We start from the raw sequence: 14,122 nt of genomic DNA on the forward strand, positions 1-14,122 counted from the left end.
TGAGTTGAAAACTGTTTCCAGTACTAAGTCTTGCGCCATGTGGTTGGCTCATTCTTCACATTCTTTCATCGCATGTTGCCTGGATGTTTAAAAAGTAAAAGTGCTTGTGCAATCCAACGGCATTTTTGTTTTTCTTGAGCTGTGTTGTTATTGGCAAAATAGTATTTGCCTTGAAAAAGTAATCCGGTTCGCTTTGCTTTGGAATGCCTGACCTTAAGCGAAGAATTCTCACTCCGCCCTCCTCCATACCAACCAACAGGGGACCTGAACAAAATTATTATTATTTTTTGTGATGCTAACCATAGAAGTGGAATTGAACCTAATCATTCCACCCGATTCTTGACTGACAGATTTCACTGCACTGTATTTCAAACTCAAATTTTCAAAATGTAAAAAAAAAAAACCCTGCGTAATTCATGTCAAGGGTTTCACCACATCTGCACTTCTGCTCACCTTGCAGGACGTCACCACAGTGCAGTTACTTCATTTTACAGTCTATTCCGGGAACTCCTGCCAGGTAATTTTAACATTCTAGTTTGAAATAGAGAAGTCTCACTACGCTTTTATGAAGAAGTAGAGAGTAATGGCACCTTTTTTTGTCCTATCCGGCACCACTTCTTTGACTTCCTCTGTGAACATAAAAATGAAGTCGGTGCTCCAGGGTGCGAGTCTAATTTTAATTTTATTTGCATATCGAGAGGAAGTTAGATAAGAGCACAAGTACGCGTACATACACATACTCACCCCCGAGTGGTAGTTTTACGGTGTGCAACAGGGTTTACAACTTTGCCCCATTCTTTTTTCTCCTGTTACTGTATTGCATATATGTTACATACAGTATTTTGGAGTGGTCACACACTTTAAAACCTGAAGGCCACCCAAAAGATACATACACACATACATTCTTAATAATACTTTTGATGTATTTAAGATTTTCTACTTTGTCCCACTTTTTGCCTACATTTTGCATATTCAATGTTTTTTTAAAGAGTTTCCATGTTTTTGGGGTACTTTGTTCCACTTTTTGCTTAGATTTTGTATGCTCAATTGCATATGATTCTTTTAGAGTTTCCAGTTTTAGGGTGGTAGATATTCTTAAAATCCTAACGACCATTCAAAATACTACAATAAAACAGCTTTAGTCATATTGACTATGTGTGTACTTCAGTTTATTATTGACACTTTTCTCCAAACTGTTTTACATATGATATTTTTACAACTCATACTCAGTCAATTATATAAAAACACAAAAAATGTAAATATAAATATACGTAATATGTATACAGCCATTCGGGTCACATGATTGTAGACTGTCCAATGTCTCCATTCATCGTGGGTGGAGGACCGTGTGGGCGTGTGACCAGAAGTTGATAGAAGTTAAATTCTGGAGCTGCGTCACTTGAATGGCTTTTGGCTGAGAGACGTTTGAAGTAAGACTTTCTGCAGGCAGAAAAAAGATTGCAAAGTGGTATAGGCGCGGTTTATTTTGGCATGCATGGCATGAGTTGAAAAAGAAAAAAAGATCCCTCAGTGCTGAAGTTGACAGAAAATTCGTGTTTGCATGTGGCGTTGTTTAAAGAAAGCAAAATCAAAAAAGTTTGGCGCTCTTCTGCTGATGACAGGTAAGCTCACTTTTGAAATAAATTTAAAGTAAGTGTGTGAGTGTGTGTGACATGACAAGAAAGTGTGTGTGTGTGAAACAGTTGGTCTTCCTCTTCTCTTTTTCTTCGTTCGAAACTTTCAATTCATTGAATCTAAAATTTCCGGATGGATCTGAAGTGAGCACAGCTGATCTCTCCTTCCTCTTCTGTACTGGGAGTGACGTTACTGCTCCTGCAGCGTGGAATCTTAATTATGACATTCCGCAAATGTATTCATTTATTTTTGTGTACTTACCACCTGCATATAAACGCCCAGTAGGATTGCGTTTGCCAATCCGTTGTGTAAATATGATACGCGTAATTAAAGCAGAACGGGAGTGTAAACTTAGAAGTTAGAAACCGCTTTAAGGCAGGAAGTTAGTCGCAGTTGTTGCGTTCAGGCGTCGCCGGAAAATATATCAACCAAGAGAAAAACTGAAGTTAAGAGTTTAAGATTGCTGCAAAACGAAGCCTCGCGTATTCAGTGCAAACAAATAAGAGCAGAAACTCGTGGGCAAAATGAGTTATTGTAAGCTACTAGTTGCTTTACATTTGAGTAAAAACACGTTATTATGTGAAAGAGATGATTTGGCCAAATCTGAACAGATTCTTAACTGTGGGTCGCAGAAACTCAGAATAATTGAACAATTTTTGTTCATATTACAAGAAGAGCCACACATTTGCACCAAAGGATCACACAGATGGGGAAAAAAGTAGAATATAACTGTGTAGATATATTTAATTGGATTTAAAAAAAAATCATCTTAATCCATCTATCCATTTTCTGTACAGTTTGTCCCCACTTCTTCGATTAGGGGACAATGGAGCCTTTGAGAACCTCTGATCAAGATTCTTTTCAAGGCCATCAGTGTAGTTTTTCATGTGGCAAAACACCAAAAGAATGTGACGATATCAGTCTTTCAAGGCCTATCAGGAACTTTTATCCACGTGTTAGATGAGCTTTGAAGCTTCCTGCACCTCAGGATGTGTATTTGTGTATGTGTGTGTGTGTTGGGGCAATCCACAGAGAGACTGGATGTTGATTACAGACAACGATCACATTCCAGAAACATTGTTAGGATCTTTGAAGACTACATTGTCCATTGATGTGAAATGTTGCTTGTCCGTGCAGGTTTCTTTCACAATGAATACATGTTTGGGTCCCCATGACTACATCATGCGGTGTGCAACTCAAAGCAGCCACAGCTTCTTTGTAATTATGTCTATAAGTGCCATGTGATTGAAAGGCTACCAGTCCAGGCTGTATCCTGCTTCTTCTCTGTGGAGCTCTCCTCACCAGCACAATGAATACATGCCCTAGTCCACTGTGTCATGGAAAGTAAAAGCCAACGTAGCTAACGTAGGGATTAATATTGGATTTATTCATCTCATCTTGGTATGTCTTTCACTTTTCCGATTGTACTTGAACTCATCCTTCTCCTGAAGACTGCAAAATGTCAGAGTGGTGCGAATTTTGAAATGAGAGATGCATCACGTGGGCTTTCCCTGGCCCATTTTGCTCCATTCATGTGGCTTACACACACACACGTTAACCGGATGTGTGTGTTCGTAATTAAAAATAGTTTATTGAAACAGTATTGTTCTGACGTGCTCAGCAGTTTCCTGGTTGGGCTGCTTGGCGGGCTCAAACTTCCTCTTGATATCTGTGTGCCGCCGACACTGAGGCGTAGTGTTGATGATTTGACGCCAGTTATTTGTCAGTCATGGTTACGTTTGGTCACAGTAGTATGCAGAATTAGCTGCTTTGTTTATTGACAGTTTCCAAAGAAAAACATTCAGTTTATTTGTGTTGGCAAGCGTCTTTTTAAAGCTGTTCTATGGTTGGGTTTGCATTGTTAGCAGTTAGTTTGGCCTTGAAGCTATCAAAACAACCTGCAGGCATCAAGCACTTTCTTAGTATGTTAAACATCTTAACTCTTACGCCAGCGACGGTGATGTGTCAGTCACATTTCACAATTTCAATGATCCTATCTTATGCATGTGCAATTTTGGCTCGTAGTTTATCACACCTTTATGAGGGTGTCAAATATGCTCTGGAACAATATTGGCCAGGACGCGTTATGCTGAAGGCATGAGTTAATATTTGCATTTAGCACACAAGATATCACGTTTCAAAAGTTGTCTAACGTGGAATATATGTGCAAACGCACATATGTAGGTGACATCTCTGCCCCCCCCCCAGCAAACCGGTATCTAAAAACCAGCCAGAGCATGATTCTCATGTGAATGTTACAAAATGTATGTTATAGGGGTTTACATTTAGATATTATAGTCTAATTTTCTTATTCAAATAGATACAGTTATACATGATGACACTAAAACCAGTGTGGCGTCCACATACTAGTTCAAAAGTTCAGCTGTATCGCCACCTAGCGGCAAAATAGGAAAATGACGTCCTTTCCCGAGCCTTGCGTTACATAAATACTCTGCCGCTATCTGCTGTACAAATTAAAAACTACATTAAAAAAAAAAACCCTAACCTCTACGCCGCCATCTGCTGTACAAATGAAAAACTACATCTTTAAAAAAACCTAACCTCAACGCATAATTTCAAGAGAATTACACATATAAATTAAATATTTTTTGTTTTTAAATGAATTGAATGAGCTCATTTTTTACACTCTAGTGTAACAAATTTAATTGTTTTTTGAGTATCGATTGAGGCCAAAGCAAAGTTATAGTCATGTAATTTTCGCACATTTGTTTCACCAGACTGCTATGTGCGCAGCAGTATTGATTTCCCGCACTTTTCATGTTACATCTTTGAAGTCCCGCCGACCTAATAGGCGCTATTGACTAGCAGAAGCCGTCGGCTGCGTGTATTGATTGGTTATGGTGTGTAAAGCGAAGATCATGGGAGATTGGTGAGAATCCGGCACGGTTTGGTTCACACGCAGCATGTTTGTGTACTTTACTACTGATAGGTGCGTTCACTGTCACCACAGGTTATTTTATAACATGTTTACCAGGGCCACAGGGCAAACACCTCTAGTTGTTATATTGATATTTATGTGAAATAAATCCATGTTATGACTCACTGGATTGACAAAAACTTTGGTGGTCAAAATCAGAACATACATGACTACTCTGTTACTCGCATGATTCATATAGACCACACATGGAGATAACAAAGGTTCACACGGATGCTGGTCAACAGTGCAAAATGATGTGTGTGGTCTAATAAGAAACACAAAAGTCTCTTTCTCCATGTGACCTGGACTCTGAGAGTGTTTAGACTATGGAGGATGTGAGTCAAATCCTTTTGAGTCTGACTCATGATCACACAGACTGCACAGAAAGAAATGTCAGGAAGGGTTCAGGAGATGGGAGTGAGTGCCTTGAATTGAAAGTAACCTGATTTTCTGATCATAATTCTTACAGGCATGCATTCTTTATCCTCTGTGAAGAATAAAATTGTGGCTCACTGAGGACTTTTGACCAGTGACATTTATCGCTGTCTGTATTATACTGCCCCCTTGTGGCCAACGAGCCTCACGATATCCATTATATTGAAGTAAAAACAAAAAAGTGGAAATTTCCTTTCATTCTGATTACTGTTTTCTTTTAAATTGAATATGACTTTTTTTTTTTTGACACATTTTGTTTGTTTTTCGAGTGGCGGCGTCGGAACGCATGAATGGCATTTTTATTCATTTCACTGGAGAAAAACTGGAAGTTCAAGACACCACTGTCTCAACTCTTCTGGTTAGGTACAAGAAACACTTCCGCAACATGGCGGGGTAACATGACTCCACTTATGCAATGTACAAGTCTTATGATTATGCCGTGGCTCCTCTCTGTGTTCATTTGTGATAACAATGTAGAGTAGGTATAAAAAGTCAATGTGCAAAGAAATGGCTTCCCAGCATGCATTGCGTTTCCACAATATGGCATGTGAACTGAAACCTCCATTTCATCCCCAGAGAGGGCCAATGTCTCCTGAGATTTCTGGGAAAAGGGAAGCTTCTTTGCTCTCTCTTTTTTTTTTTTCTCATGACACATGTGCACACTCACAAGCTCAGAAGTCATAAGTCGAAAATGGGGTGGGGTGGCTGTGGGGGGTGTTGTGTCTTTGACTTGATGACTCAAATCAAACCGCAGTGCTCATTCGCTTCATTCTTTCCGCTTCTCATCTTCAGGTTTTCTCCATTATTTCCCTTCTCTTCTCTGTTTTAGCCATGAGCTCATTCCATGCCTTTTTGCTCTCCAAATCTCTGGGAGACTCATCGTGTGTGTGTGAGTGTGTGTGTGTGTGTGTGCGTGTGTGATGTTGATGCGATGTATGCGTGGGTGGCTGACTCGCCTCCATTGGAGTGATTAAAACATTCCAACTCGCTCTTCTTTTTCCCTTTCGACTCTCTCAGGCTTTAGTGAGACTCCTCCACTGAAGCAGAAGAAGCGAAAAAGATGAAGAAGCGCAAACGGTGAGTGAAAATCATCTGAAAATCAATTTTTTGTCTAAACTTTGATGTGGAAATGATATCTGGAGGTTGTTTGGTGGTCTGTCTGGGTTCAATTTGGCAATGCTGTTTTGATGGGAGTGTAATTCAGAAAAAGAAACTAAAAAGGTGAAGTTGTATTTTTGGGGATGAGGTCAAGTGATTGGTGAGGTCATCAGGGCTACTTGTTGATGTGTATTGACAGAGAACGTCTCCATTAGATGTACTTAAAGTCGTTTGTTGAAACGGTGCTAGCTTGATGCTAAGCAATAATATGAAAATCTATCGATGAGCTAATGTCACGCAGGGCTGAATGTGAATACTCATTTGTCTGTGTGCTGTGATAGACTGGCGAGCAATCTAGGGTCCAGACGAGTCTACGTGGATAGGTTTTAGTCTAAAACTGTTCCCAGGTGGCTGTGACGTCATTCGATCAAAGATAAATTACTGCAAAATTTTGCAGATCTGGGCATGTGGCGCATGAAGCCAACACAAGTTGATACACTAATTTGTAAGCAAAGAGGTCAATGATTTCTGAGCTGGGTAACAAGGATGGGAGGGGCCACATAGAGAGAGGGACACCAGACATGATTACTAACCAACGTCTCTGAACATGGCAAAATATGTGCCGGACCAAGTATCTATCGAAATGCATTCGGATGAGGTGGTACTGCCGGGTTTTGCACAAACTCTGTGTGGGTGGAGCCGTGTGGGAGGGCCATGACACAAATGACTCAGTGGCCTGTGTTGCCGAGTAGTTTGAGTCGCACACCGCAACCCCGCGTTTGACAGAATACCGGTGACATCACTTGAAAACCTCATCCTGCACTGGAGGTGGCACCACAATGACAAGTTGACCCCAACTACTACTGAATACCACTATAGAATAAATATATTTATATAAATACATTATTTTTTTCTCATTCTGTGCTATTTGGTGTTCAAATATTTGAAATATTCAATTGACTGTAGTTTTATAAGTTTTAAAATATTTTATGATTTATTTACAGTATTTGAAACAAGTCATATTTATGTATATTTTTGTATATTCTGAATTCAAGACAAAGAAATTGTTGAATCATGAATCCCATGAAGGAAGGTACTAAATGGCTTGGATTAGATGCTTGCGTGGGCACGTGTATTCTGTTGTACTTTTTCTTTTTCCTCATACACACACACACACGCAGGCGCACTTATGACTGTGCTGTTGACTCAAATGACTAAGTCACTCATATTTTCTCTCACATCCTCTTATCGTTTTATTTCCCTGCTTCCTATACGAACTTAGTGAAGCCGCTTGAGAGACATCAAGAAAAATGATAGATACTTTATCCATGAGGGAAATACTTTTAGAAATTCTTTTAGTGGTCTCTACAAGGAAATCGCAAGGCAAAGTTGTTGAATTATTATTATTATTATTATTATTATTTTTAAAACAACCGTAATAGTAGCAGCTTCGGTCAACACAACATGAATAATATACATCCAAATATTTTTGACTCCTGCCTTGATTGACATTTTTCCCCCACAAATATTTTCAATAGGGTTAACTTCACAGCCTCTATGAACTTTGTTGCTAACCAAAACAGCAGGACTACATTTCCTTTTTGTGTTGGGGACCATCTCTGTCTCTTCCGTGTCAAGCGCCAACGTTTTGGTAGCTGCTGTGGGTTCCCCGCAACTTGCCAAAAGTGACTTGGTTCGGTTGAGTTATTTTGCTAGTCTTGACAACTTTTGCCTTGTCGAGATGATTTTGATTGTTGTTGTGGTAATTATGCAAGCGAGAAAAGTGTAATCATAATCACAACAGTCATTTTAAAATAAAAAAAAATAAGCAGAAGTCAGCCGCAGCTTGTTTACCGACAAGTTGAGTGCAGCATTTCTCTGTGGAACAAACTCCAATCCACCGCAGAGGCTGCCAGTAATGTGACGTCATGATACGCCGCGTGTTGTTGCCGTAGTAGTTCCTCCTTATGCCACGAGAGGGCGACTCGTCCCTACAATTTCAACGCTGAAAGTTTTGAGTTCTTTCCACCATTGTCACTTCTTTCCCCCGATATACCCAGTATATATCTCTTTGTGAAATATAAATTTATTATTTATTCAGCACAATCTTAATCACTGAATTGTCTTAATTGATTTTTCTGTTTTATCTCGTTTTTATGCAAAAACAATCTCACTAATGCGAATGATCAACAATATACTCCGTAGGAATTAATCACAATGTGGCCTAAGATAGATCTGTTTATAAAAAAAAAAAAGATTAATGTTAATGTTAAGGCTTCTTTTTTTTTTTTGTAATTGGTTATTTTCACTTTAAGTCAAATGTGAAGTCGTCAAAACAATATTATGTTTTGAGGTACTAAATGAAATGTATTCATAATCTCCCAAATTTTTATGGCTTTGCAAGTACATTGATATTGAATATTGTAGTGATTGACTCCTAAACGACTCTTTTGATCTCATATCACATCGCAGCTTATAAAATCCGTCCATGAATGCTTTATGAAGTATGTTTTAATATTTACCTCTTTCAATTTGTTAGTCTGTGGAGAACACACCAAAAAAAAAAAACGCTGTCATGATCCTCATATATATTCCGATTTGGTATGTTTAGGAAACATCGCGCGACTATTAAACTATTAATTTGTTATTTTTACGGATGGCCTAATTATTGCTCCCCCACCCAACGCCGTCTCAATTTTGTTCGACAAATGACCGTTCAAAATAACCATGCTTGATTTTCTTTCTTTTACCAGTCACACTTTTAAACTTTAAAATCGTCTTTAAAAACAATCGTGTTGTTATTATTATTTTTTATTTCCAACGACCTCACGTTTGATTAGAGAGGAAAACAAATTAAATAACGTTTTCAAAACTATTCTGTGTTAATAATTACACGAAGCAGGGGAAATGAGGTCGAACGCGTTTATTAAAAAAACCCGCACCATTCGCATATAACTAAGATTTAAATAACGAACTACTTATAAAACATCAAGGGTTGTTCGTTAAAGGTGTAAATATTTAAAAGAAAAAGAATTCATTTGGTATTTTTTCATACAATTACCGTGAATGTTTATGTGGGTTGAAATGCGCATTTCTGCTTTTAAACACTCATAAGGGCTTCGTTGGCATATTTTTAATGCCATTATAGCGAACATTTATTAATTTCTTAATATTAATTAGTAAGTACGCGTGCGTTAAATGGGTAGAAACCGCGCATCTGTCACGTCATAAAAAAGTGGGGGAAAAAAATCCTATTAAACGTCAGAAACGAACAACCAAAAACATTATTATAAATGTCATGAATTACAAAAATGAAACTTTTCCTCTGTGTCATTTACAGTAAACCTTTAAACGCTTATTTTGCACTATTTGCCCCCCCCAAATTATAATTTACTTTATTAGGGTCGAAATGTTTAAGAATGACGTCTTTTCATACAGGAGAGGCAGAGTTGCGTCTTCTTTCGTTAAATAACAAAACCATCGTCAAATAGAAGTCCCCACAGCTCTTAAATAGGAAAACGTTCATCATTACAGTAGTGAAGATAATGTCACATAAACTTCCTGTGTGTGATTATGGTACGGAATTGGGCTGAAATTTTGTTTTGGGGTTTCACTTTCTCACTCAAGAAAAGACGTATTGCCATAATATATATATGTTAATAAATGATATACTGTACATAGGTTAAGTACTCAAATATTGATTTTGTACTAAAATATTTGACTACTAACGCTTTAACTCACATTGATTGCTTTAAAAGTGTCACATTCACTTATGAATATGATGCAAGTATTTTTTGAAGTGTATTAATATTCACCTTCCAGTTCAAGTCGGCATGCAGAGAACTTAAAAAAAAAAAAAATCAACATTATCAATGTATTCCCCTCTGTCTGTATATTGTTTTTAACATGATATATTATGGAGAGGCCAAAAATATTGACAGAAAAAAAAGAGGAAGGACACCTGCTCTGAACAAAAAAAGGCCTCAAAACCGTATGGCCGAATTTTAAACTGACACTTTTTTTTTTAAGGCCTAAAAAACACGTAGAGTTGTCAGAGTTTTGATTTATTAAAACAAATATGGCTGCCTATATTGGAATAAGTTTGATTTTCATAAAAAACAAATCTAGATCATAGTTACTGTATATGGCCAGTTTTTCTTTCTGGGAGTGTGTGGAAATATGCTCAATCAATTATTGGTGAGGTTACAGAGGTGTGAACAAAAATGACAGGTTATATTTTTTATTAAACAACAACATTATGAAATGCTTATCACACATAAAAAAAAAAACTACATTTACATTCCAATGAGAAAATGACATGCTGCATTTCAACGGGGTTACTCTCAATAAATACATTTATTTTCACAAATATACACTGATTTAATAGTGTTTCTTCTTTTTCAGCACTTTATTTCATTTCAGTGCATGGTTGTTGTTTTTTTTGTATTATTCCTTCAGCTAAAAAGGGCTAAGTGAACCTTAGCTAGTAAATAAGAAAGTTCTTCGGGGTTCTAGAAAGTTGAAAGCTATTAAAATGTTTTAGTGGAACTCTTGTGTGTATTTGCAAATTTGCTTGAGGGAATTTTATTTACATAAGAAAATGTTGAGACTCCCACGCCAGAAAAGAAATGGTTAGTGGAGGTTATGTGAGGTCCTCAAATGTTAAAAACACAAATTTCCTTCAATAATGATTGGAACATGTCATTATATTAAATTTTTTTTTTTTTTTTTAGATGGGTAACATTAAGGATAAAATGCCATTTTTTTTAGGCTATTCCAATGTACTTTGGACAAAGTGGTAGCCTCTTAGCGAGTCTGCTCATTGTGTTAGTGTATTATCGTTCTGTTGACTTAATGAAGCTTCAGCCCTCATTTGGAAAGTTTTCCTTGGTCCCAAGATGCCACAAGTTGGCGCCAAAGCAATATTTTTATAATAGACATGACATAAGTTTTCTATCAAAACACCCTCACGCCAAATTTGCAAATTGCTTACAAATACTTCACTGGATACGATTATCAGGACTAACTGAATAATTGCATGTTTTTTTTAAAGACACTCCTGTTTTTATTACTAGACAAGCCTGACGTTTGCATTTTGTTTGTAAAAACAAAAGATAGTCGTTTGAGGATACGATGCAAATGAACGATTATTTTAGTATTTTCTCGCACGCATCACTTCTCTGTACACGTCGCCAATGATGTTTGACCATATCTCATAAGTGTCTAAATCAGATGCTGTTGAATTGAGGTATTTTTAGCCCAGCTCTTGCAGATTAGCACGCATTGTCTTCTGATGACCTTTTGATTGAGGTAAAAGCTGATATCAGCAGCAACCGTACAGTTGGTTGCCACGGCGATGAACTGACTCACTCGGTTTGACATGACGGTTAGAATCTTGAAACTATAAAACTGCATGCCACCAGTGTCCTTTTTTTTTTTCTTTTCTTTAAAGGGCTGCAAACTGTGTTCAAAGGGGAGCTTGAAACGGTCCTTTCGGAGGGGCGTAGGCGAAGCCATCGTTTCAGGAGTGTGTGTGTGGGGGGGCTGAAAGAGTTCAGAGTAAGCCAATATTTATGGGCTAATGGTCATCTACTCAGCTTCTCCTAAGACCTTAATCAAATCTTCATATTCTGGTTGCGATAAAACACAATGACAGTAAAGCACAGATAATACCTGTAAATGCATAATAAATAAACAAAAAATAGATAAAAGAAGAAATAGAAAGACTGCCCTGTTTGTTTGTGTCGCATTTGTTTATAACTACCGTAACATCTATGCTAATTTCCGTTAGCCTGTCTATGGCTTTTTCCATTATGTTAGCATTGAGCAAATTGACAAATTGATAAAGGGGGGTCCCATCTAAGCAGAAGAGAATTTGAGAGTGGAAACAAAAGAATTATTTAGGATTCCAGAATGTCGTGTCACATAACTCTTGCCTCATTTACTGTAACGATTATGAAGAGAAGTTGTCTGAGACATCATGAAGAGATGAGGGATGGTCCCAATTAAAGCTGCCTGTAGTCACACTTCCAAAAAAAAAAAACTTGCTTGGCAGAGTTTGTGAGTGCTGGCGAGAAGACGATGCAGCTGCTCCATCGGGCCGGGCCGTCCTGCACGTCATCTGATGCCAAAACCAAACTTGTGAATCTCAACATCCTCAACATCTGGACTATTTGACCCCCCCCCCTCAGCCTAGCAACTAGTCGCTGGATGTGATTAAGATATTTCAAATGAAAACATGTATTAATACTATGACTCCTGCCTCAAGTGTAATTTTTGTCACATCCCTAATTTGAAGTGTTTATATGCTCAATAACAATGTCAGATTTTAGTACGCTGTTTATTTATTTGATTGAATTATAGCCAGCAGCCAAATTTGTTTACGGGTCTCTACAGATGGAAAGAGACACAATTTCGCACAAAACAATCTTACGGGTATATTGCAGTGTAAGTTACCCCAGTTTTTAATACTCATGCTAAATCAAATCCTAACTATCACCCGGGATGTTCAATACCACTTTTTACAAACGGCTACCAGTATGATCACTAAATTCTTAAGCAGTCACCGATGCCAAGGACTGATACGGCACGTACGTTTGACGCGTAAAATTTCCCCTAAAACAATGGCGGATGATTTTTGAAAAAGATCTTTATCATCCAACATACCAAATGTTCCTTCAGTTTGCATAAAATAAATAATTTTCTCTTCTTTAAATTTCTAGTTCCCGATTGGAGGACGCTTGATACTAGTACCGGTCAACGTTACATGAATGGCTTTTACATTCCATTTATGGTTGGATCATTTTCATAATGACCTTTTTTGTGGTTTTTCTTTTTAGTGGTAGACTGTAGGAGGACTGTTGTTATGCTACAACACTCCTACATACAAACATGCACGTACAGACGCACGAGAAAACAAAAGTGTTACTGACAGTTGCTTCACCTCCCACACCGACTAGACAAACTCACACATGCGGCATTTTGCATAGACACACAAGACACACACATCTGCAGGTCTGTTTGACAGTTTGAAGTTATCTCCACCTAGAATTGGTAATAAACAGCTTTTCTTTTTTTAAGAAGGATTCTACGCCCTCTGCCAAACTACTGCTTGGTACAATTTGTACTCTCAAGTCAAAGCAACATTTTGGCAGAACGATGGATTCAATCTCGTATCTCAAGGCACCACTGTAATTCCATCCTGATGAAAATAAATACGTGGATAAGAGCATCTTTAAGGGGTTTAATAGTTTGCCAACTTCCACCACAATGCTTTTGTTTGGTTCCCGGGATCGTCACTGCGGTTGTTGGACTGTGACTTACGGTTGCAAACAGGAAATGGTTTCCTGAAACAAAGCCCACACACACACCCTGCTCCTCGGTTAATTTGAGCCCAGTTTCCCAGTTTCCGCCTAAACGACCTTTGGTATTTTGGGAGTTTTATGTTGTGGTGATATGCTGAAGCATGGGAAACATGGTTAGGTTTGGCAGCAACCACTGACCTTTGACCTGATTGCCTAAACGGGGTGCCGAGGTACACCAGAGTTGATAACCGGTCATCCATTATTTATTGTCTTGTGATGTAATGTCATCAGAATTTGTTTAGTCTGGTTGATTCGGGCCTAACCTGTTTGCTGCCTAGATAGGCTGGAGATGTACACCTCATCTATTTTACCTTTTTATATTTTGAGAGTTTTACGTTGCACCTCTGTTGTTGTTTTTTTTAATACTGTGATGAAGGATGGCAACAACCCATAGAGGCTCGCGCTGATGGCCAAAACCACAGCAGCAAAAGCATACACATGGCAACAGAGATATAAATTTGAAATATTTGACAGAAGTTAAATATACTAATTGAATGGATGACCTACTGTTTTAATTCAATTAATTTTAACTGTGATGATATTTTTCAATTTTTTTTTTTTAAATATTTGATTTTGCCCGTTTCTTGAAACACGATCTACCTGTGTCTTCTTTTTTTTGAAAGGGAGCGACTCTATTCAGTTTATCATTATT

The 14,122-nt window shown here is 37.9% G+C and overlaps 1 protein-coding gene and 1 long non-coding RNA gene across 3 annotated transcripts in view; one reads left to right on the top strand and one right to left on the bottom strand.

Annotated features, from left to right (window-relative positions):
* Positions 1 to 1,152: 1,152 nt before the first annotated feature.
* LOC148392858 (uncharacterized) lies at positions 1,153 to 2,029 on the bottom strand. The gene is made up of 2 exons (XR_015860150.1): positions 1,897 to 2,029; positions 1,153 to 1,833 (listed from the first exon to the last, which is right to left on the bottom strand). It is a non-coding gene; the product is annotated as an uncharacterized LOC148392858 (long non-coding RNA).
* arhgef33 (Rho guanine nucleotide exchange factor 33) overlaps positions 1,168 to 14,122 on the top strand; it is a 46,536-nt gene continuing 33,581 nt past the window's right edge. The window contains exons 1-2 of one of the 2 annotated variants that reach the window (XR_015860147.1): positions 1,168 to 1,622; positions 6,026 to 6,085. The gene's annotated coding sequence lies outside the window, so the exon portion shown is untranslated. The remainder of the gene's footprint in view (positions 1,623 to 6,025; positions 6,086 to 14,122) is intronic. The other variant, XR_015860149.1, reaches the window with a different exon arrangement.

Source organism: Syngnathus floridae, chromosome 9 (assembly GCF_059516105.1).
Source record: "Syngnathus floridae isolate MCC-2025c chromosome 9, RoL_Sflo_1.0, whole genome shotgun sequence".
NCBI classification, from domain to species: domain Eukaryota; kingdom Metazoa; phylum Chordata; class Actinopteri; order Syngnathiformes; family Syngnathidae; genus Syngnathus; species Syngnathus floridae.